At 50.8% G+C, this 23691-nt stretch overlaps 1 long non-coding RNA gene across 4 annotated transcripts; it reads left to right on the forward strand.

Moving 5' to 3' along the window:
- Nucleotides 1-686: 686 nt before the first annotated feature.
- LOC108405774 (uncharacterized) lies at nucleotides 687-22550 on the forward strand. Of its 4 annotated transcripts, none has more exons than XR_012122566.1 (5): nucleotides 687-1593; nucleotides 2411-2490; nucleotides 6871-6928; nucleotides 7323-18211; nucleotides 18442-22550. It is a non-coding gene; the product is annotated as an uncharacterized lncRNA (long non-coding RNA). The 4 variants fall into 4 exon arrangements; XR_012122567.1 differs by having other exon boundaries at nucleotides 694-1593; nucleotides 7323-7436; nucleotides 18046-22550; XR_001855289.3 differs by having other exon boundaries at nucleotides 833-1593; nucleotides 7323-22550.
- The last annotated feature ends 1141 nt before the right edge of the window (nucleotides 22551-23691 follow it).

A 23691-nucleotide genomic window follows, 5' to 3' on the forward strand; every position in this document is an offset into this window, starting at 1 on the left:
GTTAATTGTTCATCTGAGTGTGCAGTGAAACTAGGGAAAACAATCTGCCTGCTGTGTGGCTTTTCTTCTTCCACAGAACTTGGCTGTTTGGATCTAGGCATTGCAAACTGACTATTTGCGTTCACCCACTGTTAGAATCTTTTTAAATTTGGTGCAAAGAGAAAAAGACAATAGGTTTGGGGTATTAGCAAGAGTGTTATTGAAATGATAAGACTGTGGATAAGGAGGAAAGAAGAGAGCTTGTGGACTGGGAGAAAGTGGGGAGATCAATTTATGAAAAGACCCTGAGTTGTTAACTAGTGGGACTAGTTACACAAACAAACTGGAAAGAAGGTGTTTCCAGGAAGAGAGTTGGGGTGTGAATCCGTGAATTTGAAGGTGGAACCATTATAGGGGTGGCAAGGACTGGGGTGAGACTGGGGGGTGAATGCTGACAGGGACTGGAGAAGTCTGGAGAGGGCCTGGGAAGGATGCAAAGGTGGAGCAGGCTCAGGCCCTGCCTTCAAGGGGCTTCAGACATGCTATGGGAGTGGAACTGATTGACAGAAGCCTGGTGAATGATACAGGGGTACTCAGGCTGTTGGATAGCCACCTACATGTTCCCAGAGTCACCCAGATCACCCCAGGGCTTGGGCTGGAGGGACGATTGCAATTCTCATGGTGAAATTTTCTGTTAGTATTAATAGAGGATGGTCGGGTGATTAGAACAGGAGTTGACAAACTTTTTCTCTGAAGGGAGGACAGGAAGTATTTTAGGGTTTGTGGTCCATATAGTCTCTATTGGCAACTATTCAGTTCTGCCTGTAAAGCAAAGGCAGCCTCAAGCAATATGTAAATGAAGGGGTCTGGCTGTATTCCAATAATACTTTTTACAAAAACAGCCAGACAGCTGGATTTGGCGCATAGACCTTGGTTGACAACCCCTGGATTGGAGGAAAAGAGCCGTGAATTGGGAAAGAGAGGAACTATCTAGTTTTTCTTGAAGATTGTTACATATAGTGGTACTTGACATAGTTTTAGGTGATTCATGAAAAAATCCTTAAAAACTTTAATTGTGGAAAACTTAAAACATATGCAAAATTATATAGTATAGTATAATGAACTTCCATGTATTGATCATCCAACTTCAACAAGCCTCCCATCACCTCCATCTTCAGCATGAAGCCTCCACTTGTTCCAACATGTTGGCCACAGCATTGGCCTCAGCAGGGATCCTTGAGCTCATGGAAAGCAGGGACGGAGGCTGGTCTATGTGTGTCCCCAGCCTGCACCAGGGCCTAGTTTATTTTAGGTGGCGTCAAGGTGGTTGGATTGAGCCACCAAAGGGAGGAGTAGAAACATTATCATATGAGCACCAACTGTGGTTATGGAGCTCTCCCATGTGTCATCTCCCAGGGAGGGAACGGTTATTATTCCCATGTTACAGATGAGTAAATGGATGCATAGAGAGGCTGAGTGTCTTACTCAATGTCACAAAGCATTAAATGGAAGCGGTGAGCTGGGAACCTACCTTTGTGTGAACTCAGTCCACACTGCAATCCTTGTCAATCCACATCCAGAGAGGAAGACTTTGCCATCTTTTGTCTTTGGAAGGTAAGCAGATCTGGGGAGAAGTTTGGGGGTCCCTCAATCCTGATCCTGTTCCCATTATCTGAAAAGCCTGGCCTCAGTTAAATAGGCAGGTGACATGGGGGGACGTGGTCCCCTACCCCCCCACGCAAACACCCCCTCCGCCTCTGCCCCGACTCCTAATGTCTTTACAGAGACCGTCTTTCCTTCCTCCCTTCTGGGGAGATCACCCTGGACCTGCTGGCCACCTGTGTGATCCTGCTCCCCCAGCAGTACTCAGAGGGGGTGCAGGGGGTGGGGTGGCAAAATCTTCAGGGCCTTGGAGACTTACTAGGCTGGCCCACTCACTTTGCAGATGGAAAGACTGAGACCCAGAGAGGGGAAAGGATGTTGGAAGCAATTCTAGGGGAGGCTTGCTTATTCAAACACTGTTCCTTTATTGAAAGGAGACCTTGGTCCTAATCCCAGCCCTGGCGATGACTTGCTAGTAATGAGGGTTGTAGTTAATTGTCATAATAACCTTAGGAGGTAAACATTGATATCAGCTATCAAGATAATTGTGTCTCAGCTGAGACACAGAGAGCTGCAGTAGCTTGCCTGAGATTATACAGAGGCACGTGGCTGTGGTTTGAACCCAGGAGTGTGGCTCTAGAGCCGCCATGCTTAGCTCTCCTGCTCTTGCTAGTTGGAACTGTTGGCCTTCCAAGGGAGCCACGGAATGCTGCGCTTGACCTGAAGTCCCCCTGCTTCCCCCAAGCCCACATTCCACCACCCCTGCCTGCTCGCCATCCACCCACCTGCCCCAGCAAAGGAGGCTTTGATTGGTTCTTTGCTCCCACAGCCCAACAGGAGGGGCGAAGCAGGACGCCTGAGGAGGTGCTGCCTCTCCGGCTCTGCTGAGAGCCCCCCAACCTACCTGAGGTAGGAGCCCCCAGCCCAGGCCTGCTTACCCCAGGTGGGCCTCCCAGTCCATCCTTCTTGCAAAGCCAACAGACCGTGGCATCTGCAGACCGTGACCTCCTCCCAGCAGACGGGAGCTCCGTCATCATCACCAGCTCCAACGCCTCAGTGCGCTTGGCGGGGCCCAGCCCCGGGGCTCACCTCCCCAGCCTTCCTGAGCCCACCCGTGTGAGCCATAGAGGGGCAGGGAGTGAAAGGGGCCTGGGACAGAGGCAGGCTGGTTTTTCTGGCTCAGCTGGGTCGCAACATGGCTGTGTTACCTCAAGCAAGTTACTTGAGCTCTCTGAGCCTCCATTGCTTCACCCATTCTTTTGCAGCTTCAGTGAACCAAGGTGTGGAAATAGGCTTTGCACAGGGTAAACCGCTGTGCAGATGGAAGGGGTTCCGTTATGCTTGCGCTCTCTCCCATGACCCATTTCTCCCGCCCTCTCCAAGTGACCCCTGTGGTCACGTCACATTGAAGAGGAATGCTCTCGCGCTTCAAGGACCATTGCCCTGGCTCTCAGGCCAGGTCTGCACGTACTCCCACGCAGAGAACCCAGATGGACCAGGCAGGCTGGAGCCTTGGGGATCTCTCATCTAGCGCCTGCTTATGCAGTGGTGGCAGAGAAGCCTGGACAGGCAGCTACCAGCCCAGGTGTGGGAGAAGCAAGCATAAGAAAGTGTGTGTGCTGCAGGGAAAGGGGTTGGGGCCATGCTACAGGGCAGCACAATTTTGGAGTCAGAGAGACCTCGAGTCAGAATTTAGCCTGGAGATGTGGGGTGCAGGAGAGCCATACAGCTGTGCAGGTTGGCCCCATACACTTTAGGGACCACCCTTTGCATTCTTGTTATCTGGGATTTGTATATTTATTAGGACAACTTTCTGCTCTGAGGAAGGGGTGCCTTTTATATTTGTCAATGCAGCCAGCCCCCTCCTTTTTGGTCATTTATCCCTTCCTGCAGCTCTTGCATTCTCTCAGGGCTGCTCCAAAGCTGGAACTGGGTCTGAGCGGCTCTGTCCCCAGAGGCCAGTGCAGGACTTGCCACAGAGGGACCCTTTCCAAGCATTTGCTGGGTGACTGAGTGGCAGTGGCCACTGTGTGTGCCCTGTGGCTGAGTACCCTATACCCAAAGCAGAGGCCCTCTGAGTTCCAGACAGATGGGAGGACATCAGAAGTACCCAGGTAGGGAAATATACTTCCCCCAGCCCAAAGCCCACTGTGTGGGTGACATACCCTCTGTCTGCCCTGAGGCTCCTCTGCCAGGGCTGCATTCAGGTTGTGCACTGCACAAAGGACCAACTGAGGGGCTGGGGGCTACAGCCCTACTGTGCACCTTTGCCCTGGTGTACGGCCACGCTGCCAGGGGAAAGAGCAGCTTGCTCTGGTTTGTACTGAGGCCCCACATGGGGCAGCAGCAGCCTGGCCCCTGCCCTCTGTCCAGGTTTAGACTTCTCTTCCAGCCTCCTAGACCTCTGTCATCCCTTGAGTCCTGGGTTCAACAAATTGGAACAGAACTGCAGACTTGAGGAGGGGGTAGAATCACTGTGATGCTGACTTGTGACACACCAGTAAGGCAAGGGTAGTGACCTTGGGCTCTGTGGTCAGATCTGGTTCAGGCCCAGCTTTGCTGCTTCTCAGCTGTATGATCTTGAGAAAGTTGCTTAACCTCTCTGAGCCTCAGTTTTTTTTCTATCACGGCATTCTTAAAAATGGAAGTGTAATGGACAGTGAAGTACACGAATCTTAAAGTACACATCTCAATAACTTTTCCCATATGCATATCCCTGTGTAACCACCACTTGAATTAAGGTATAGATTTTCATCCCCCTGGAAATTCCTTTGTTATCTCAGTTTCCTTGCCCACAAAATGAGGGAAACGATAGATTTGCACAGTGTTGTGAAGATGAAATTAGATGAAGCTTGTTAAGCATTTAGCATGGTGCCTGGTACATAGTGTGTGCTCCATCCATGGTGGGCTGTTACTAATTCCCTCACAGACACCCAGACACTTAGCAATTTCTGCCTCATTTGAGCTTCTCAGGCCTGCACTTTACCCCCAGGGAAACTGAAACTTGAAGAGGCAGTAGCCCTGGCTGTGCTGTGTGACCTGAGGAAAGTCACCTGCCTTCTCTGGGCCAATGAAGGAGTAAAATTAGATTCTCCTCTGGGTCTCATTTGACCTTTTGAAGTATGTGTTTAGGTTCTGTGGTCTGATATCAGGGGCCCTTAACTGTTCCTATTTAGTCAAGGGAACGTAGGCCTAGGCCTCTGGATGAGCTGTGTGTGTTGGGCGGGTGGAGGCAGCCGGGTATTTCCTATCTCTGGCTGGGCCAGGCTCTGAGGATGCTCCTGTGGAGCCCTATCTCTGCATGAACTGACTCTCAGCCCAAAACTGCACACAAGGCCTTTTAAGGGATCTGTTTACCTCCCCTGAGACCCCCGACCCATTTCACATTTGTCAGGGAGAAATTGGAGGAGCCAGAGTGGCCCCTCCTCACCTCAGCCACCCCCAGGACATTCCTGGATCAGGCGAGAGCAGAGGTGACAAGAGAGAGGAATAAATCCTGGAAGACAAAGCCCCACATTTCCTCCATTTGATACAAAGTATGCATTCCAAAATCCCTTCTCAGTTTAGCAGAGGGGAGTTTGGAGGCTGAACACAAGAGAGAAGAGCAGAAATCTAGATTTTGAGAGAAAGAACCTGCTCCCCTGAGAGTGGGGAAGCTTGGCCTGGTCTTGCTGCCCAGGCAACTTGGCCCTTGATTTATTGCCCGCTTGGTGGCCCAGTGCCTGACATTCTGGCTGCCCTCCGTGGGGCTGTCTCACGCATCAGGAAGAAGCGAAGAGGGAAGCCAGGGAGGAGTGGGCAGCCGCAGGCAGGAGGATGGTTCTGCTTGGCGGGGGTGCCCTTCCCTGGAGGGTTCTAGCCGAGAGGAGAGGCCCACAGGGCAAGGAAGTTTCAGGGGTCCCCAGCATGACTGGAGGCCGGCAGACAGGGGTCTGAATTCCGGCCCCCTCTTCTGCTAGCTGGTTGACTCTGGATGAGCCGGCAGTTGCCCAAGTCTCAGTTTCCTCAACGGTGACTTAAGAATGGTCACACCCTCCTCCCAAGGTGTCTGGGGGGCCAAGAGTGGCCTCCATATCTGTTAAATGCCCAGCCTGAGGCATAAAAATAGGATCAAAAGGCATATTGTGGTAGTAGGATTTGTTGTTCTGCTATCTGTATTCATTTCTATAGCTGCTGTAACAAATTTCCACAAATTTAATAGCTTAAAGCAACACAAAATTATTATCTTACAATTCTGTAGGCCAGATGTCCAAAATAGGCCTGAAAGTGAGATGTCAGCAGGTCTACGTTCCTTTCTGGAGGCTCTGGGGAGACTCCCTTCCCTTCCCTTGTCCACCTTCTAGAAGCCGCTGCATTCCTTGGGTTGTGGCCCTTTGTCTGTTCGAAGTCAGCAGTGGCTGATTGCTCCTCACATCCCAACATGCTGACATGGACACCTCTGCCTCCCTCCTTCACTTTCAGGGACCCTTATGATTGCTCTAGGCTCATGCGGGTAATCCAGGACTACTGCCCAATTTTAAGGTCAGCTGATTAACAGGACCTTAATATCCCTTTGCCTTTTAATATAACATACTCATGTAGGATATAGACTTCTTTGGGGACCATTGTTCTGCCTACTGCTCCATCCAAATCTGTCAGGACTGGGAGACTGCTCTTCTTATCCAACAGGAACCGATCGGTGCCATGGACTGGAGGCCCCACAGCATTGCTGTTGCAGGTGCTGTGTCCGGCCTCTGCCGTTGTGGAGTAGTGGCGTGTGGGTGGTTATCATTCAGGCTGCGTATTGCAGGACCTTCAGGACACACCTAACCCTGAAGGAAAAGACTTTAACTCACCCAGAAATTCTGGACTTGGCCCTTACATGAGGCTTTGATTTGTTTTCCATTTGCTGGAGGGGGAGAGATGGGAAGTGTTATTTTGTTTTTGAATAAGGGTATGTGTGGATGTTAGTCCATCAAGGGGTGGGCTGTGTGGGGCAGTTATTATTCTTGCCATCAACATCATTTCCCCTTTTATTCTGGTGACAGCATTGTGATTTTGCTTGGAGGCAATCATTCCTTTCAGGCAGTCTTCCCTACACGCTGGTTCACATACTGCAGAGTGTTGTCTCCTTGTCACACCGCCCACAGCTGGCTGAGAGACACAGGTCTGCCCTATCAGACCAACACATCTCCTGACCACAGGGACTTGTTCAGGGACGGACACGTGACCTCAGAACCAGTAAGGTTAAATATCGGAATACTTGCTGGGACTGATGAGAAAGGGGTACTCACTGTTTTTTTTTTTTAGGCTGGATCTGAACCTGACTAGAGCCTAATAATGAAGCCAACATGGAAACCAGGAGAAGGTAGAGATGGACCAAACAGGTCCTGGGGACAGAATTTGAGCCCCTGAGTAAAGCCATGGCCGTAATTCTCATGTTTTTGGAGTTTTTAGTTGTATGAGTAAATATGTTTTTTCTTGCTTAGCCAATTTTTGTCACTTTATATGATGATGGGACTGTCATGATAAATAATATCCTTCCAATACCCTACCATTTACAAAGAAGTTTAATATCCGTAACTCCACTTTATAATCATACTAGCTCATGAAGTAAGGCTTATCAGCCCTATAGTACAGGTAAGAAAACAGCCTGAGAGCTAATTTGGTTTGTTCATGGTTGCATGTTAGTTATACGCCAAGGCCAGATTGCCTAAGATGAAAACCTACGCTTTTTCTCTCCTCTCATGTCACCTTACCAGAGGCGAAAAATCAGAAAAAGTTCCAGGATGATACGGATTTTGAGCTGGGCCTTGAAGAATGGGTTGGATTCCAGTAGAAGAAAGTGGGGAAAACATTTTAGGGGGAAGAAACAGGTGAGCAAAAGCCTGGGTGTGATGGAGAGTGAAATGTGATTGAGGGCCCGCTGAGGACAGGCACACAGGTCAGAGCAGGCTGCCGTGGTCGTATGTGTGCAGCTAAGGAATTTCTACTTTTCAAGCCTCCTGACCCCCAGCAATATATCAGGGACTGAGATGTCTGAAGAGGGTGATGCTAAGTGCAGAGGGACAGGGCACCACAGCTGGAAATTTAGGCTCTTGATGTCTAAGAAGAAGGGCTTTGGAAGAGGCAGCAGGGTCTGTCCCAAGTCCTCCTGCTCACCCACTGAGTCCTACAGATGCCACTTTGCTCAGTTTCCAGAGGGGACCCTCTGTTTCAGATCCAGGCATGGGGTCTGCTATCATCTTATCTTGAAGTCAACAGCCCCGGGTTTGCATTCAGCCCTCTGCTTCCAAGATGTGTCACACGGGACTACTCATTTCACTTTTGTGAACCTCAGGGTCCCGACTGTGAGTTACAGAGCGTGATGAGGATTCATGATAGTGAAGCAGAGCCCCAAATAGGTGCCCTCAGAGGGGCATTCTAAGTGCTTTTATCCTCAGCAGCAGCCGCAGGCCCGTTATCACACATCTGCTCCCGCCCCCCACTCCGTTCTTTCTCCCACCGCAGCTAGCAGCCTGGCAGTCTCATCCCTAACCCTGGTGCATTTGGGGCCTGTTTCCTTGCAGCCTTGAGCTTGGCACTGACTTCCTATCCCGTGGAAGGAAATATTCAGCCCTTTGACTCAGGGACAGTGTAGCTCTGACCACACCTGCAAGTCATCACACAGCCTTCCGTGCTTGCCTCGCCTGTTCTGTTCGCTCCTCCTGGGGCGGGCCTGTGGCTGTCTTGGTCAGCATCTTGCTTAGTGCCTGGTGTAAAAGAGGCTCCCTAAATATTTGCTGAAAGAAAGATTGAATGAATGGCCTGTGACTGAACTCTCAGAGTGAATGGCGGTGGTCCTGGCTCTGAGCTCCCCGGGGGGCCACCATTGGCCACAAGTACAGAGAGGGTGAAGCGCGTGCAACTCTCTGAGGTGGAAGGATTTATCCCATCTTGGAGTTGAAGACACTGAGGTTTGCAGAGGCTTGCTCACAATCAACCAGGAAGTGGTGGGCTGGGACTTGATGCAAAATCTGTGACCAAGGCCTGTCTCTCAAAGCCCATCCAATGCTGATTTCAGCACCCACAAATATTTGTTTTATTTTCATCAGAATGTTTTATTTATTTTGCCAGTGATTTGTTTACAATAGAGCTTTTGTTCTTTAAAATGATATTGGGCAAACCTGGAAAAAAGGGGCAGTCATCCTTGAAGTGTTTTCCAAAGCCAGTTATTATGGAGGGCGATACTGGGTAATTGAAATACTACTAGTATTTTCAAATACCCCAGTGAAAGTCACCACACAGGCAAGCTGCTAACCTGTAAGCAAATGTGTCAACTTATGAACAATCAAGCAATACCCCAAGTGCTGGATATTAGCCAAGTGTTGGATATTAGCCAGATGAGTTGCACAACATTCTCCCTGGAGGGGGATTGTTGGATGGGAGGGATTTTCCAGCTCGTGACTTGGATGAACCTGTAGTTATTTCCCTACTGAGCAGTCCCAGCCTGAGAGGCACCAGCAGCCTCAACTGAGGGTGCCTGGAACAGAGAGGGGGAGTGGACCAGCCCTGTCTGTCCACGCCTGGCCCGGTGGTGTGGTCCTCAGAAGTCCTGTAGGATTTAGGCCTACACAGCAGCTGAGGAGAGCCCCTGGAAAGCCAGTACCTGGGTCAGAGAGGGGCTTGGTTTCCAGGGAAACGGGGAACCATCTGCCCAGCAGGGAACGAGGGCCAGAGCCTGAGGACAGGCCAGAACAGCAAAGGAGAGACCCCAGTCCTTAGAAGTGAAGGGCCCGGGGTGGGGGAGGAGGACGCCATGTGGGAAGAGGGCAGGAAGGGGAATTTGGCACAGGCCTCTGCTGCCTGGTCTCAATTTACTTGTGAGGAGCCTCCTAATAGCTGGGTGAGAGCCGTGCGCGCTTTCCTGAGAGCCTGCTAAGTGTTTATGGAATGATTTGTGAGGAGAAGTTTCTTTGGAAGCAGCTTGGGGAAGGTATGTTATTAAGAGCTCTCCCTCCAAGTTCCCCTTGGCCTGCTTCCCCCCAGGCCCCTGGGGTCTGGGCAGCCCATGGTCACAGCAGCTGTTTGCTATTTTGTAGGCCATGGGGTGGGGAGTGTATTGGGGCTGGGGGGAAGTGAGGGAAGTGGGGCAATTTCCTCCTCCCTGAGGTGGCGTCATGCAGCAGAGGAGGGCCAGAGCCAGGGCTGGAGCCTGCCTCTGAGGGAGGTGCCCCAGGCCCAGGAAAGTGTGGGGTCTGTCGCAGGGGCCGAGGAGGAGGGAGGTCAGCAGGGCCAGAGGCAGCCGAGAGGACATGCACGTTGGGGACTGAAGCGTGGCCACTAGCCATCTAGTAACATGGAGGTCACAGGGGAGTGATGTGGACAAGCCAAAAGGAAGAGGAGGCGCCAATGACCCAATGGTGTGTTTGCTTCTCAGCTGGACTGGGGCTCCCTGGGGTCAGCGACTGTCCAGCTCATCTTGTTATCCCCCGGCGTCTTAGGCCGTCAGGCTGGCTCAGAGCGGGGGCTCAGCTTGGTGCATGGTGGGCCCTCACCCGGCTGACCATCCCCACCCAGCCACACAAGGGCACAGGGAGGGCATCTGGCCAGCTCTGGAAGTTAAGATCACTGTGACTCTTGGCATAGGAAGCCCAGGACTATCTACTAATTGTCCCATCAGCAGAAATCTGCCCAACCTGGTCTTCACAGACCAGCCTATTTACCCCAGGAGCCAGCAGTCAGCTACACAGGGCTACTGGGAAGGACTGGTGACAGGCTGTTTCTGATTCTCTGCCAGGCATGTGGGCTCACCATGTGCTTTATCCCAGTCTATCTGCACAACAGCCCTGGGAGTTGGGCTTTCTACTTCCCCTGATTTTTGTATCTGAGAAAAATTGACATCCAAAGACAGCGGTCACTCTGCTGAGATCACATAGTTACTACTGCCCAGGGAGGGGTCAAACTCAGATGGTCAAGACCAAAGTTGGTGTTCTTGCCTGGAAACCACACTGGCCAAAGGTGCTCACCTCTGTCCTCTCGTTTGGCATGTTGCATGTCATTGTCGTCTCTCTGTATGTCTGTCTCCCCACTCCCCTGGGAGCCCCCTGAGGACAGGGAGTCAGGTTGACATCATCCTGGGTCCTCAGGTCCTGGTACTGGGACGGTCCCGGACAGAGGAGATGGCTGGATGGATGGTTGGATGGATGGGTGGATGGCTAAACTCCAGGATAGAATTTTGGAAGATAGAATTCCAGGTGGAAGGAAGTATATGAGCAAATTAGCGAAGCTCCTAGCATGCTGGGGTCTTGGACAGTGACTTGCCTGGGGTGAAGAGGTGTGTGTTTGGGGCAGTGGGTGCCCGCAGGTGCCAAGTGCCAAGCCAAGGGGCTGTGCTAGAAATCCATGGGGATGGTTTTTGGATTCACAGTGACTGGGGGTGTCCATTGGCATTCTATGAGTGGGGCTTCTGGAAGTCTTGTGGGGTATTTGGGTGAATGAAAAGCCTATTTATACTTGCTTGTGCCTCAAACCCAACTCTGTTTTATGCATAAGCATGAAGTATTTTTTGCATGCTTCTAACATACCCTGAATTTTCCAGGAACACAACCACCTTGTAAGTTGAAGGAAGATGGTCCTTTATTCAGAACATTGTTGAAACTGGTTCACCATTTTAGAAAAATTACTGTGCCTGGCCCAGTCCATAGGCACAGCAGTTGCAATCACAGTGAGCCTGCATATTGACCCTTTTATTGTCTTCTTAGGGTAGCTGCCCCTCAACATGAAAATAATGAAATATGTATTTTTGTTATACTTTCTATTCGTTTCACTTTAGTTCAGTTTTATCCAGTGGTATGTGGGAGCCATGTCACACCACCCAGACCGTATGCATTTCCTCCCAACTCCACATTCATTGTCATCACATTGATAGCTTGAAACTGTGGTGGAAGTACTTATACCATGGAAATTGGCAATGGATAAATCAAGTTCGGTTTTTTTCTTGCTTCAGAGATTTGATCATTAAACATTTACCAGCTCACTACTGGTTACATTGGCTTTTTTCCTACATGTGTGGAGTCAGGCTATATTATCTATGAAAACCATTTCAGCATAATATGGTGCATTTAGCCCCACAGGGTGGAAAATCATAGATGGAGGGAAACAAGCCTGCAGATGGTTATAGATAGGTCTGTCCTGCCCATGGCAGGTGAGAAGCAGGCTCCTGGGGAAGAGACCTGGGTGGGGTGGGGTAGCCAAACAACCATGAAGGTGCCGCCCCCTTCCCACTCCAGGGAGGCAGGAACCAGATCAGAAGCAGCCCCTGCTCCCTCCTACTAAAGAAATTAGCAGAACTTTTGCGTGACAGATGCTGGGGCTCTGGTCTATGCTGGAGTTTGTGCTAGGCCATTCTCTTGTGCTGGGCTATTGCAGTTTTGATAGACAAAACTGGTCAGAAAGGAGATGCCAGGTGGCCTTGACAGTGGCCAGCCCTTGACTTGCCCTTCTAGGGGTTTTGACCCTCCATCGGGCCCTCCCGCTGTCAGCCCTACCGCTCCTATTGTGCTTCAGCCCAATACCCAGGGCTCATTATCTACCTAATAGTAACAATTTCCCGTTTTCAGCTCCTACTGTATGCCAGGCACTATGCTAAGTGCTTCCTGCTATTCCCTGCCTCTACCTCCCAGAAGAGGTCACCTCATTTTCCCCATTTTTCAGATAAGAAGACAACTTAGAGAGAGGATACGACTTGCCTAAGGTTACCCAGCCAGCAAGTGGTGGAACCAGGACCAAAAGCCAGGCTGTCTGAGTCCTCCTTGGGCTCTCAACCCCACACTCAAACTTTCAGTTCAACTCCTCCCTTTGATGAGGTTCAGTGTGTAGGTCAGAGCTGCAAGGGACCAGAGAAATGACCTAATCCTATGATCCTCAAGGTTCATGAATCCACCTTCCCATCCACCTATCCAACATACACCAGCTTCACTGTCAAGAGAACCTGCTCTCACCGTGAGAGAAGCAGAGGTCACCTTCTTCTAAGAAGGGATGTTTCTGCTGGTCTGTTTATTATGTAGGTAGGGTCAGGCTGAATAATGGTGATTTCAGTGGTGTCATTGAGAGCCAATGTTATTGCTATGGCTTTAAAACATAAACAGAAAAAGAATCTATTAGTCACTGAGGAGTGTAATAAGGCTGTTGAGTAATCAGCCTGCAGCCATGGTACCTGTAAACCACAAGGATAATAAATGAAATACCACAACCAAATTCCTGGACACTTGCGGGTGGGTGTAGTGCCTGTGGGCAGGGAGGTCACAGGCCTTGTTCTAGAAATTCTGTTTCCTACCAATGAACTAAATACCCCTGTTTAAGTTAATTTCCTGTTTCACAGATGGGGAAACAAAGGCTCAGAAAGGAGAGATGGTTTAGCCAGGGTCAGGGCTGGAAGCCAGGTCCTGCTGGCTGTCCACTGTCTGGGAGGACAGCAAGTGCTTTTGAGCCATGGCTGGGTCACATGGGATCTTCTCCATCCCTCTCTGACCTGCTTTTCTCCTCTGACATTCCCTGGCTGACCTCAGACCCCACTTCTCCTCCTCTCTGCAGATAAGGCTGCCAAGCTTTCCAGAGGGACTTGGGACAGGGTGTGGCTTCTGGAATGTCCAGACTTGGGGACGGGTTGGAGGGAGCCCAGATTCATGTCTCCTTTCCCCTTCCCCAGGCCTGCCCACTTGCAACTGTGAGGGGGGATCCAGACTCTGGGATTTGCAAAATGGACGGAGATGCCAAAGGTTTCCCCAAAATCCAGTCAGAAAGGCCCTCCCTGGAAGAAATAGAGACAGAAGGCAGTGACCAGAGCTTTGACCTCTGAGCACTCTAGATACTAGCTTCTAGTGCAAACCAGTCATTTTTTGCCCAGGTCTCAACTTTCCTCTTCTGAAAAATGGGATAGGGGTGCTCATCCATTCAGCAAAACTTCCCTGAGTGTCCAGTCATCAAAGTTAACATTTCAGTGTTTACCATGTTTCAGGCACTGAACTAATCACTTTCCATGCTTTCTTTCATTTTACTCTCACAACAACTTGAAGTGAGGTTTTATATTTCCTATTTTAGAAACAGGGTAACTGGGGCTCAGAGTACTTTACAACTTGTCCAGGAACCCACACCAGATCTAGAATCCTTATCCAGGGGCTGATGGGCAGAGCCTGCACCACATTCTGAAGGTACTTTAAGCTGGCCTACGGTGTCAGCTGGAGCAGGAATCTAAGGTCAACCACAGAGAGATTCTCCAGGCAACTGTTAGAGGAGGATGCTGCAAGCTGGCCACAAAGCCACGTCCTGGGGCCCAGCCACTCTGAGGGGAAGGCATCTGGCTGCCTCCATCACGATGTCACTGGTGGGCTGCTGGTTACCAAACCAGGGAGGCCATGGGCAAAGTTGGAGAGGCACAGGACTGTACCCATCCCCTCTGGCCAGCTTCCTGAGTAGCAAGTGTGGAAGCTGTGAGTGGAACTGGGTTCTAAGAATGGGAACAGTTAGAAGGCCAGCCACCAGGAAACAAGCCATTTTATAGACATTTGCTGATTCAGTCCCCCAACAATCCAATTTTACCTCATTTTACATTTTACATTTACCAGTTTTAGCCTCATTTTACAGATGAAGAGACTGAGGTCCAAAGAGGTGAAGGGACTAGTCCAAAGTCATCCACGACCACGACTTGACTAGGGTCTAGCTGCCCACTGTGCCTAACACCAGTCTGTATTGGTTGTAGGACATTGCATGAGTCACTATACCTCCTTGGGCCTCAGTTTCTATGAAATGAGAAAATTCATTCCAGCTCTTACTAAAAAGTGTCCTAAGATTTCAAGATCATAGATGGAGGTGACATGCTCTGATGAACATGTTGATATCATGTGATTTCTGGGGTATTGGTGACTCTGTAGTCTAAGAGTGTCATCTCCCCTGGCCTGCCCAATGCCTAAAAATTCCACCCTTCCTGCTGCTTCCCAGGGTCCAACCTTGTCCCTAGTAAGTTCCTAGAGGAGCAGTATGTCTATCGTTAGACACTAGAACCTTTACAACATTGCTATAGGTCTGCTTCATGTTCATCATTTCCAGGAGGGCAGATGGTCTGTGTCAAAGGAGCAGTTCCTCTTGACCTGGGTGAAGCCCCATCTGATAAGCGCAGCCCCATCTGCTTATGTGCAAATACACCACCTCCCATGGAGGGCAGAAGTGGCCAAAAGATTCCATGGCCACAGCTGCTTTGGGTCCCAACAGGTCTGGTGACCCAGGTTTGGAGTGAGAGAGGTAGGTTCTGGGAAAGCCTGCCACATGGAATCAAGGAGACAGGAGGCATTTGGAGAAGACCAAGAGCCCCACTGGGTGGCCAGAATCTTCCCAGAGGGAATGTGGCCAGTAGAGATCAGAAGCCAATGTGGCTCAGCCCAGAATGGACAGGCAAAGGAAGTTAGAAGCAGGCTATGTGCAGGATGTTTCAGTCATCACCTATACAATTTTAATGTGTAGAGGTGACAGAATGTCTGAGATAATGTCATCTCCAGCAATAACTTTTGGGCCAGGACAATGTCATCTGAGGTACGGGACTAGAGTATCCTTTCCAAGTGGCTACCCACAGGAGCTGCCATGTTCGGCTGAAACAGGGGCTTGTTTGGAGGGTTTGGGCCTCCAGGTTGTAAATCAGTGAACACACCCAGACCAGTGGTAGTAAGACCGCAGTCACCGGGTGATGTGCCGCTGCACTTGACAGGTTTTTTATTCTGGTGGAAGTTTAGGTTCAGGGGGGTCCCCTATCAGATGAGCAGCTGCCTGGCCTGTGGGATGATCTGTGGCTAAAGGGCCCCAGGGGAATATGCACTCTTCATTTGACCTTATGGGCTGAGGACAAGATAAAAACTTTATGAAGATATGTTAAGGCCTGGGGCAAACTAGAGACTCATTTAGGGGTTTATTTGTCAGATTGAAATTTTTTAAAAGAGTTGTTTGATGAGACCATATGTCTCTCAGTTAAACCAGCTTTCTGGGATCTTTTGGGAACATGAGAGTTCTAATGAATGCCTCTTCCAAGAGCCCAGTTTTGTGTATTTTGAGAAGTGTGTCCTGGTTACTACTAGTAATGTCTGTAACCCTGATGAGAATAGCTGTGTCCTGACAAGGCCTTGTTTCATGGCCTTAGCATATGCAGAGTCATATGAGATTTTGATTTATATTGTGAGTGTCTATGAGGCAGGAGGTTCCCAGAGTTCTTTATCTTAAAAAGGACAATTTCTAGGTAATGGCCCAATTACTACATTTATAATAAATGTGAAGACGGGACCATTTGTTGGCCATAGCATCTAGTGCTAAGACAACTGATTGCCTGGAGTTCGGCCAAGTGTACTGTTTCTTAGGTCTTATCCTTTATTAGGGACATTCAGGCCGCGGGAGAGAAAGCAGCAGCACACTCCTGAGCTCTGTCATGTCACATGACCATGCTGGCTAGCAGGGCTGTCCTCCCATTCTGTTTACTCAGCTCATCCCAGCGGGGCTTCCGAGGGAGGCAAGGGGTTTTGGGGAGGAGCGACCTCTTCCAGCACCATGATACCTGGCAAGGAACTGAGGGCAGGGAACCACCCCCTCCTGCAGGTGGAATATGCCTAAGGGCCTGGGTTTGGCCCCATCACATCTTCAGGAGGCCTTGGTGGCCATGTTGAGCTTTCGGGGTGCTGTTGACCTGAAACATAATGGGCAGTGTTGGTGAGAGCCTCTATTTCCAGGAGGGACCTGGAGGCAGTCAGGGTGCATTGAGGAAAGACCTGGCAATGTGGGTGAGACCATGAGGGGCAGCCACGTGTCTGAAAGAGTGGGGACATAGGTGGGGGAGGTGCAAGAACAGGAAGGTGTGAGTGCAAAGGGCCAGGCAGTTCCAGCTGCTGCCTGTCTCTGGCGGCTCCAGGAGCTGGTTTCTGTGCAGTAGACCGAGGTGGCCATGTGCTGGTCACAGGCTTACTTCAAGGTCTCTGACTCAGACTGTAGCAGACATCAGCACAGTGACCTATACACAAAGGCAGAGCTCCTGGGTTTCACCCCACGTGGACGGGAGAGCGGCAACTTGTGTTCACAGCCACATTACCAGGAAAGTTATCGCATATTAGATGAGGGGCCCCACAACGCACTGCAAATCTCAAGAATAATGTAAAAAAATTCTTTACATGCCTCCTTCCCCCACCTCAGTCATCTATCAATTCAGATGGGGCTCCCCTCAAGTAGACCTCAGCACCTCCCTCCTTTCTGCCCTCCCTCTGCTCCCACCATCATCTCTGTGTTATTTTAAAAATATATTTTGTTTTTATTTTGGAATACTTCACAGGAAGTTAATCTATAAGTTTAACTCAATTCCTGTCAAAATCCCAGCAAGGTTTTTCTTTGCAGGTATAGACAAGATTATTCCAAAATTCATAGGGAAAGACAAATAAGTAAATGAATAAAATAATTTTTAAAAAGGAGAATAAAGTGGGAGGAATCACCTGCCTGATTTCAAGAGTTGTTACATAGCTACAGTGGTCAAGACAAATGTTACTGATAGAAGGACAGACATATAGATCAATGGAACTGAGTAGATTCAACAAATAGACCCTCGTCAATATGGCCATTTGATTGTTCAAAAAATCTATTTGAAATTATCATAGATTCACAGCAAGTTGTAAAGAGAGCTCAGAAAAGCCCTGTGTACCCTTCACCTAGTTTCCACTGATGGTGACATCTTAGATCATCACAGTACAGGATCAAAACCAGGCCGCTGACACTGATGGAATGAATGTGTGTAGTTCTGTGTCATCTGTGTAACCACGGCCACAATCAGGTGCAGAAGTGTGCCTCCCTCGCCCTGCCCCTGCACACGCACCTACCTTCCCCATGCACTCTGAGCTCCCTGGCCTCGCTGCTCTCCCTTCTCTCCATTCCCTTGAGGTCCCCATCCCTCTGGACACCTGGCTGCCTCTCCTAGTCTCACAAGTGTTACCAGATTCCTTCCATCCAGCCTGACCATCCCTAATCCTGAGCAACCGCTAGTCATTCTCCATCTGTCATTTTATCATTTCGAGAATGTTATGTACATAGAATCAGGCAGTATGTGACCTTTGAGACTGGTTGTTCCACCCAGTGCCTTGCCCTTCAAATCCATCGGAGTTCCTGTATGCATTACTGGCTCCTAACCCTTTATTGCTGAATGGTGTTCTGTGGTCTTTTCTGTATTTCAACCCCTTTTCTTTCTCCCAGGCCCTTCTTTTCCTTACCTCTGAGTGCACTGCTCCCACCTGTTTCCCCCTTTTCGAGGCTGTGAGTAGGGAGGGAAGGGGGTTCGTGTCCTCAGGCCTGCAGGTAGCTGGCATCTTTCTCATTTCGCCTCAGAGTGATATATACACAAACCACACAAACTCTTTGTGGCTGTCTTGACTATTTCGGGGTTCAACTTCCATGTTGTTATTACATTCTGCTCTTTTGTCCTCTTTACCAAAGACAGTTCAGATTGTTACCCTGCCCTGGTGTGTCTTGAGCCTCAATGGTGAGGGTGTAAATGCTCCTTAAGGGCCTCGACTGGGAAGCCTCCAGCGGCCTGTACCTGGTCCCACCAGTGCGAGTCAAGGAGGCACAGACGGGGATCCTGCCATCAAAGGAAAGGCCTGTATGCTGGGATCTGGGCTGGGGGGCTAAGGGAGGGGTGGATTTCAGGGGCAGCTGCACTGCTTGCCAGAGCCGCCTGTGTCAGAGTCTTCTGGTGGGAGTGGGCTGGGGGTCCCCCTGGCTGGCAGTGGGTGACTGTGAGTGGCCTTGCTCCCTGGGCCTTACCTCCTCAATCGTACAGGAAGGGTTTGGGCGCCATGATCTCAGGCCCCTCATCTGTGACATTTTCAGGGTGCCCAGTAGCCTCCCTCCACCACCAAAAGCCATCCCTGTCCCCTAACGTCCCGGTGGAGCTCAAGCGCCTCAGCATGGCAGTCAAGGCCTTGTGTGAACCGACTCCGGTGACTTCGAAATCCAACCCTCAGCACTTCCTGCCTTCTCCTTTCAGGTGACAGCCACATGGAGCCAGCTGTCACCCCCGACTCGCAGGCACCCTGCCTGTGCTGACGTGCTGCCCTCATTCCCCTTGCTGATGCTGCCTTCTCTTGGGAGCTCTCCCTGACTGCCTTCACACCCCCACTCCCTGTCCTTCTCTGTCTTACCTGTTCCTGCTCTTGACTGACCACTCCTGGTGTAATGCATGGGGGCCTGTTGTCCAGCACAGTGCCAGGCACAGCTCAGACCCCTGCTGAAGGGTTTGGAGCACCCGGCTGCTTCCAGCCTGGGTGGATAATGCTGTGGCTGCCGCCTCCCTTCTCTCCACGGCCACCTCCCCTTCTCACCACCAGCTCCCCCCTCTCCCTCCTCTCCCTGCAGTCCTTCTCTGGCTCTGTGGGCTGGCCTGCCTGGGCTGATGAACTCACTCCCTGATGTGGCTTGGCCAAGCCTAGCACTCCTTTGAACTAAACAACAATTGTTTGTCATTGTTAGAAAAATCTGTAGGATAGAAAAGCTGCCTCTTTACCCACTACCCCTCGCCACAGAACCACCCATCTGGATTTGCCTGTTTCTCAGAGCCCAAGCTCTCATGGGAATGTAGAATTCTAGGACCTTGGAATCACAAGGTAATGGAATCTTAGACTAATGTAATGCTAGAACCCTGCAGTCACTGAATCGTAGAAAGCCACCATAGTATCTTAGTATTACATTAGGGTAGAGCCAGAGATTCATTTCACAGCATGGAATCTTTGCATACGGAGTCCTAGAATCCCCAGCACTTGGTGCCGAAAGCACAGGTTGGACCAAGAGTCTGCCTCTTGTGGTACACGTGCTGTGGCCTGAACGTTTGTGCCCCTCCCCCACCCCCTGCCAAATTCCTCTGTTGAAGCCCTCATCCCCAGTGTGATGTATTTAAAGGTGAGGCCTCTGGGGATAATTAGGTCATGAGGGTGGCGCTCTCATGAATGGTATTAGTGCCCTTATCAGAAGAGACATGAGAGAGCTCTTTCCCATACGTGAGAACATGGCAAGAGGGTAGCCATCTGCAAGCCAGGAAGAGCGCCCTCACCAGACACCAGGTCAGCCAGCCCCGAGATCCCGGACTTCCCAGGGTCCAGAACTGTGAGAAATAAATATTTATTGTTGAAGACACTGTGAAAAACCCTCTGTCCAGGGATACACAGCCAATGAGAAGCAGGGAAGCCTGTGGCTCTCCCCTCCAGGGCTTTTGGCCTACAAAAGACCCAAATGTCCCCAGTGTTCGGAGCAAGGCTCTGGTGACAGAGAGTCCTGAGTCTGATCTCAGCTGTGCTGATCCCTCAGCATGCCAACCTGAACAAGGCACTCAGCCTCTCTGACCGCCAGTTTCATTGCCACAAAAACATCACATTTTAGATGATCAATAAACTGTTAGCTAGTGTCTTATCAGCATTCCAGGCTTTCTCTTGATGTGATACACTCAGGGTCTTGAACAATGCTGGGCTGTCTGAAAAGTTCTGGTGTCCTGATGGGCTTCAGAGGCACAGGCAGGAGGAAAACCAGATACCTGGGGAAAAGGCTGGGCCGAAGCCATGAGCCCTCCTGAGGTCGTTGATCTTAGGCCCAGGAGGGAAGCGTACACACATGGCCTCTGGTAAGCCATTTTTGAGCATCCATCCCCAACTGCAAACCCTCCCTGACAATATATCTGGGGCATTTGCTTAACTACCCAAGCCTCAGTTTCCCCATCTGTAGGGTGCAGAGAGTCACCCTCTCGGTTCAGTGCCCAGCCCCACCAGCTCCTGGGTGTGTCCTTCCTCTCTGGGGCTCAGTTTGCTCATCTAGGACGTAGTCCCAGGGCCTAGAGTTTCCTGAGGGCAGGACTAAACTTTGTTCCCTTTTTAACCAACAGCAGCACAGTGGGGGTAGAGCCACTGATACATGTGAAAAACAAAGACCTTTAACTGACCTTGCACTGGAGGGGACAGAAGTACCACCTGCTCCGTCTGTATGTTTGCCTCTCACAGGTGGTCATGCTGTCATTTCAGGCACCTCCCAGAGAGGCCTGTTGTCTTCTTCTATGTCACATGGGAAGAATCTGGTCGAGAAGCGTCTTGACCCCAGCAATTTTGTCTCCCTAAGGGTGTTTTCCTTTTTTTGTCTTATTCCACCAGAGGGCATTTGGCTTCATAGTCTGGGACTTACTGGGGTGGAGGGGGCTGAGGCTGGGGGCCTCTTTGCAGGACATCAGAGTCAAGCGAACCTCCTGTGTCCTCGGTGGGAGGTCCGGAGGAGCCTGCCCTGTCGGCATGTCAGCAAAGTCAAGCCCCCTCCAGGGGGGCACGGATGTGGGGGCAGTAGCAGGGGTCGGGGGCTCATTGGGATCAAGTTGCTCTGAATGGAAACAAACTCTAACCCCAAACCAAACCCACATAGAGATTCCAGGAGAAACTGGGGGTCCCAAGCTACTCCAGGCTAGACTAGGACAGGGAGGGGTCAAAGGATGGAATCAGGGCTCTAGGCTCCAAAGAGGTATGTGGCGCCCAGGCCTGCACTGAGTGGCTTTCCCTCAGACCCAGGGAGATGGAATTTCTATCCTGTGAGCCAGCAGCCTGCCAGTATGGGAAAGCAGCCCCAGGCCTGTGTTTACACCAGCCAGGCAAACATCCACAGTGGGTGTGCTGTCTCCCAGAGGCCATCAGAGAATGCGGTGGGTGAGGAGACCAGGCTGGCACCAGTGCTTCCAGATTAGCAGCATGAATGATGGGGCACATTAAACTGATGGTGGCTAGCCATATTAGGGCCCTTAGCTCTTTCTGCAGCATTGGTGTAGGCGCAAGTAATGCTCAGTCAGGGACTCTTGGCCAATAGTCTGTGTTCACACTTGGATGTGCTTCTGGCATCCAAGGGAAATAGCAGCTGAAAGTAAACCCGGCCCTGATACTCAGGAGAGGGCAGGGGGCAAGAAGCACCTGAGGTTGCTCTTCACACCGGGGCAGATCCTCTGTTTAAATCTGTGGAACTCTGGTGTAGGAGGGAAGAAATGGGGAGAACTAGCAACTGCAGAATGCCTATTGTTGGTTGGACTCTGGGCCAGCCTGTTATTAAAATGCATTCTCTCACTGAGTCCTGCCCACTGCCCTGGGAGGTAAGGCTGGTTAGTGCCCCCATTCGGCAGATGAGGAAATGGAGGCACAGAAAGGTGATCAGACATGGGGGGCAATCGTGGGGGAAGGAGACACACCAAGGGTGGGGGTGTCCCCTACTACACGAGGCAGCCCAGGCTTTTGCCCTATGCTCTTCTCCCCTCACTACCAGCATGGAATGCCAGCTCTGGAGAGGCCTCAGCTGTGCGCCTCCATGCCTTGGTGGTAGACCTCTGGAATGTGTCTGTTGCTTTTTTGTCATCTTCTTTATATTCCCTCTGTGCCTAGGTTTTTTTTTTTTTGAATGTGTCATATATACTATATACTCCCTTTATATCACTGTGAGCTTGTCTCCTTTTTAACTTCATTAATCTTTTTGACTTTTGCTGGTATGCAGATGCCTTCTGGGGTGAGCTTACCCCCAACCCCACCATCCTTACGGGATATGCTAAGGGTGAGGCCCTGGCAGCTTTGTGTAACCAGCTGTGATCCTGACTCCCGACTGGGTCGGCGTGGGCACGTGACCCAGGCTGGCCAATCATGTGTCCTCTCACTGACTATGGTCCTCGGTTCCGAGTCTGCCCTGGCTCTGTCAGTCACCAGGTGTGGCCGATATTGAGGGGCAGGCAAGGGAGAGCCGAGGGGCGTCTGAGTCCCTCCTGCACGAGTCCATGAGCCAGCTGCAGAGAGGCAGTGAGAAGGAGTGCCCTGGCGCTGCCCCCTCACTCCTGGCTGCTTGTCTAGCCCTCAGGAGACCTAGGCTGGCTCCCAGCGCTGCCAGGGGTTCCACGGAACACTGTGTCATTCACCTGTGTTATTCAGATAAATAGCCCTTTGGTCTGAGCTCTCCTGAGAATCTGAACACCTGATTTACCGACGTTTAAAACTGGGGGAACCACTTAATCCCACTGAGCCTTGGTTCTGAGTTCACCGCAGCGTCGCCCACCCTCAGCTTTGTGCTGTTTCCAAAACCTCCCCTCTCCACGGGGGCATTATTAGCTCTCCCCACAAATATAGCCCCCCCCTTTCTTTTGGTGCCTCTCTTCCTTTAGGGTCACATCTCCTATACACACACACCTACACACACACACATACCTGTTCCCACTGCCCTAAGCCTACCACTTTGCTCTTCTATCCCTATTGACCCTCTTCTACCTCCACCCGGCCTGCCCTGCTCTCTTTTCACTCACCCAGCTTCCACTTCCTGCCTAAGCTCTCCTGGCAGCCATGCTTTACTCACCGTCTGGCTTGGCCGCACCCAGAGGAACTCACTGTGAGATTCCCCCATCTCTGAGCGCTTCAAAGCCACCCTTCCCCACCCTCCCTGGTCAGAACTTCACCCCTTCCCATTCCTTGGGGCCTGCTGGGTCCCCTAAATATTGTGATTGCCCACATTGTCTCCAGCCAAAAGGAGGGAACATTCCTTATTGGATAGGTTCTGGGATCCACAGCCCCTGGGCTCCTCAGTGGCTGAAGGACTGAGGACAGAGGGGTACTGGGGCCTAGTGTGGGTTGAATCATATGCCCCCAAAGTATGTTGAAGTTCTAACCCCAGGTAGCTATGAGTGTGACTGTTCTTGGAAAGAGGGTCTTTGCAGATGTAATTAGTTAGGATGAGGTCACACTTGGAGTAGACTCAGCCCTAAATCCAGTATGACTGGTGTGCTTATAAGAGGAGAAGCTACAGAGACACAAACGCACAGGGAAGAAAGCCATGTGGAAACAGGCAGAGGTCAGAGCGAAGCGGCTGCGACCAGGGAAGGCCGAGGAGTGCTGGCCGCCCACTGGAGCTAACAGGAAAGGAAGCCTTTTTTCTCTGGAACCTTCAGACAGAGTACAGCCCAGCCCATGCCTTGATTTTGGGTTTCCAGCTGCCAGACCTGTGAGAGACTAATCTGCTATTGTTTTACGCCATCCAGTTGCAGTGCTTTGGTACGTGTGGCAGTACACATTCACACGGGGCCTTTCAGCTGACCGC

This window comes from Manis javanica, chromosome 11, assembly GCF_040802235.1.
Source record: "Manis javanica isolate MJ-LG chromosome 11, MJ_LKY, whole genome shotgun sequence".
NCBI lineage: Eukaryota > Metazoa > Chordata > Mammalia > Pholidota > Manidae > Manis > Manis javanica.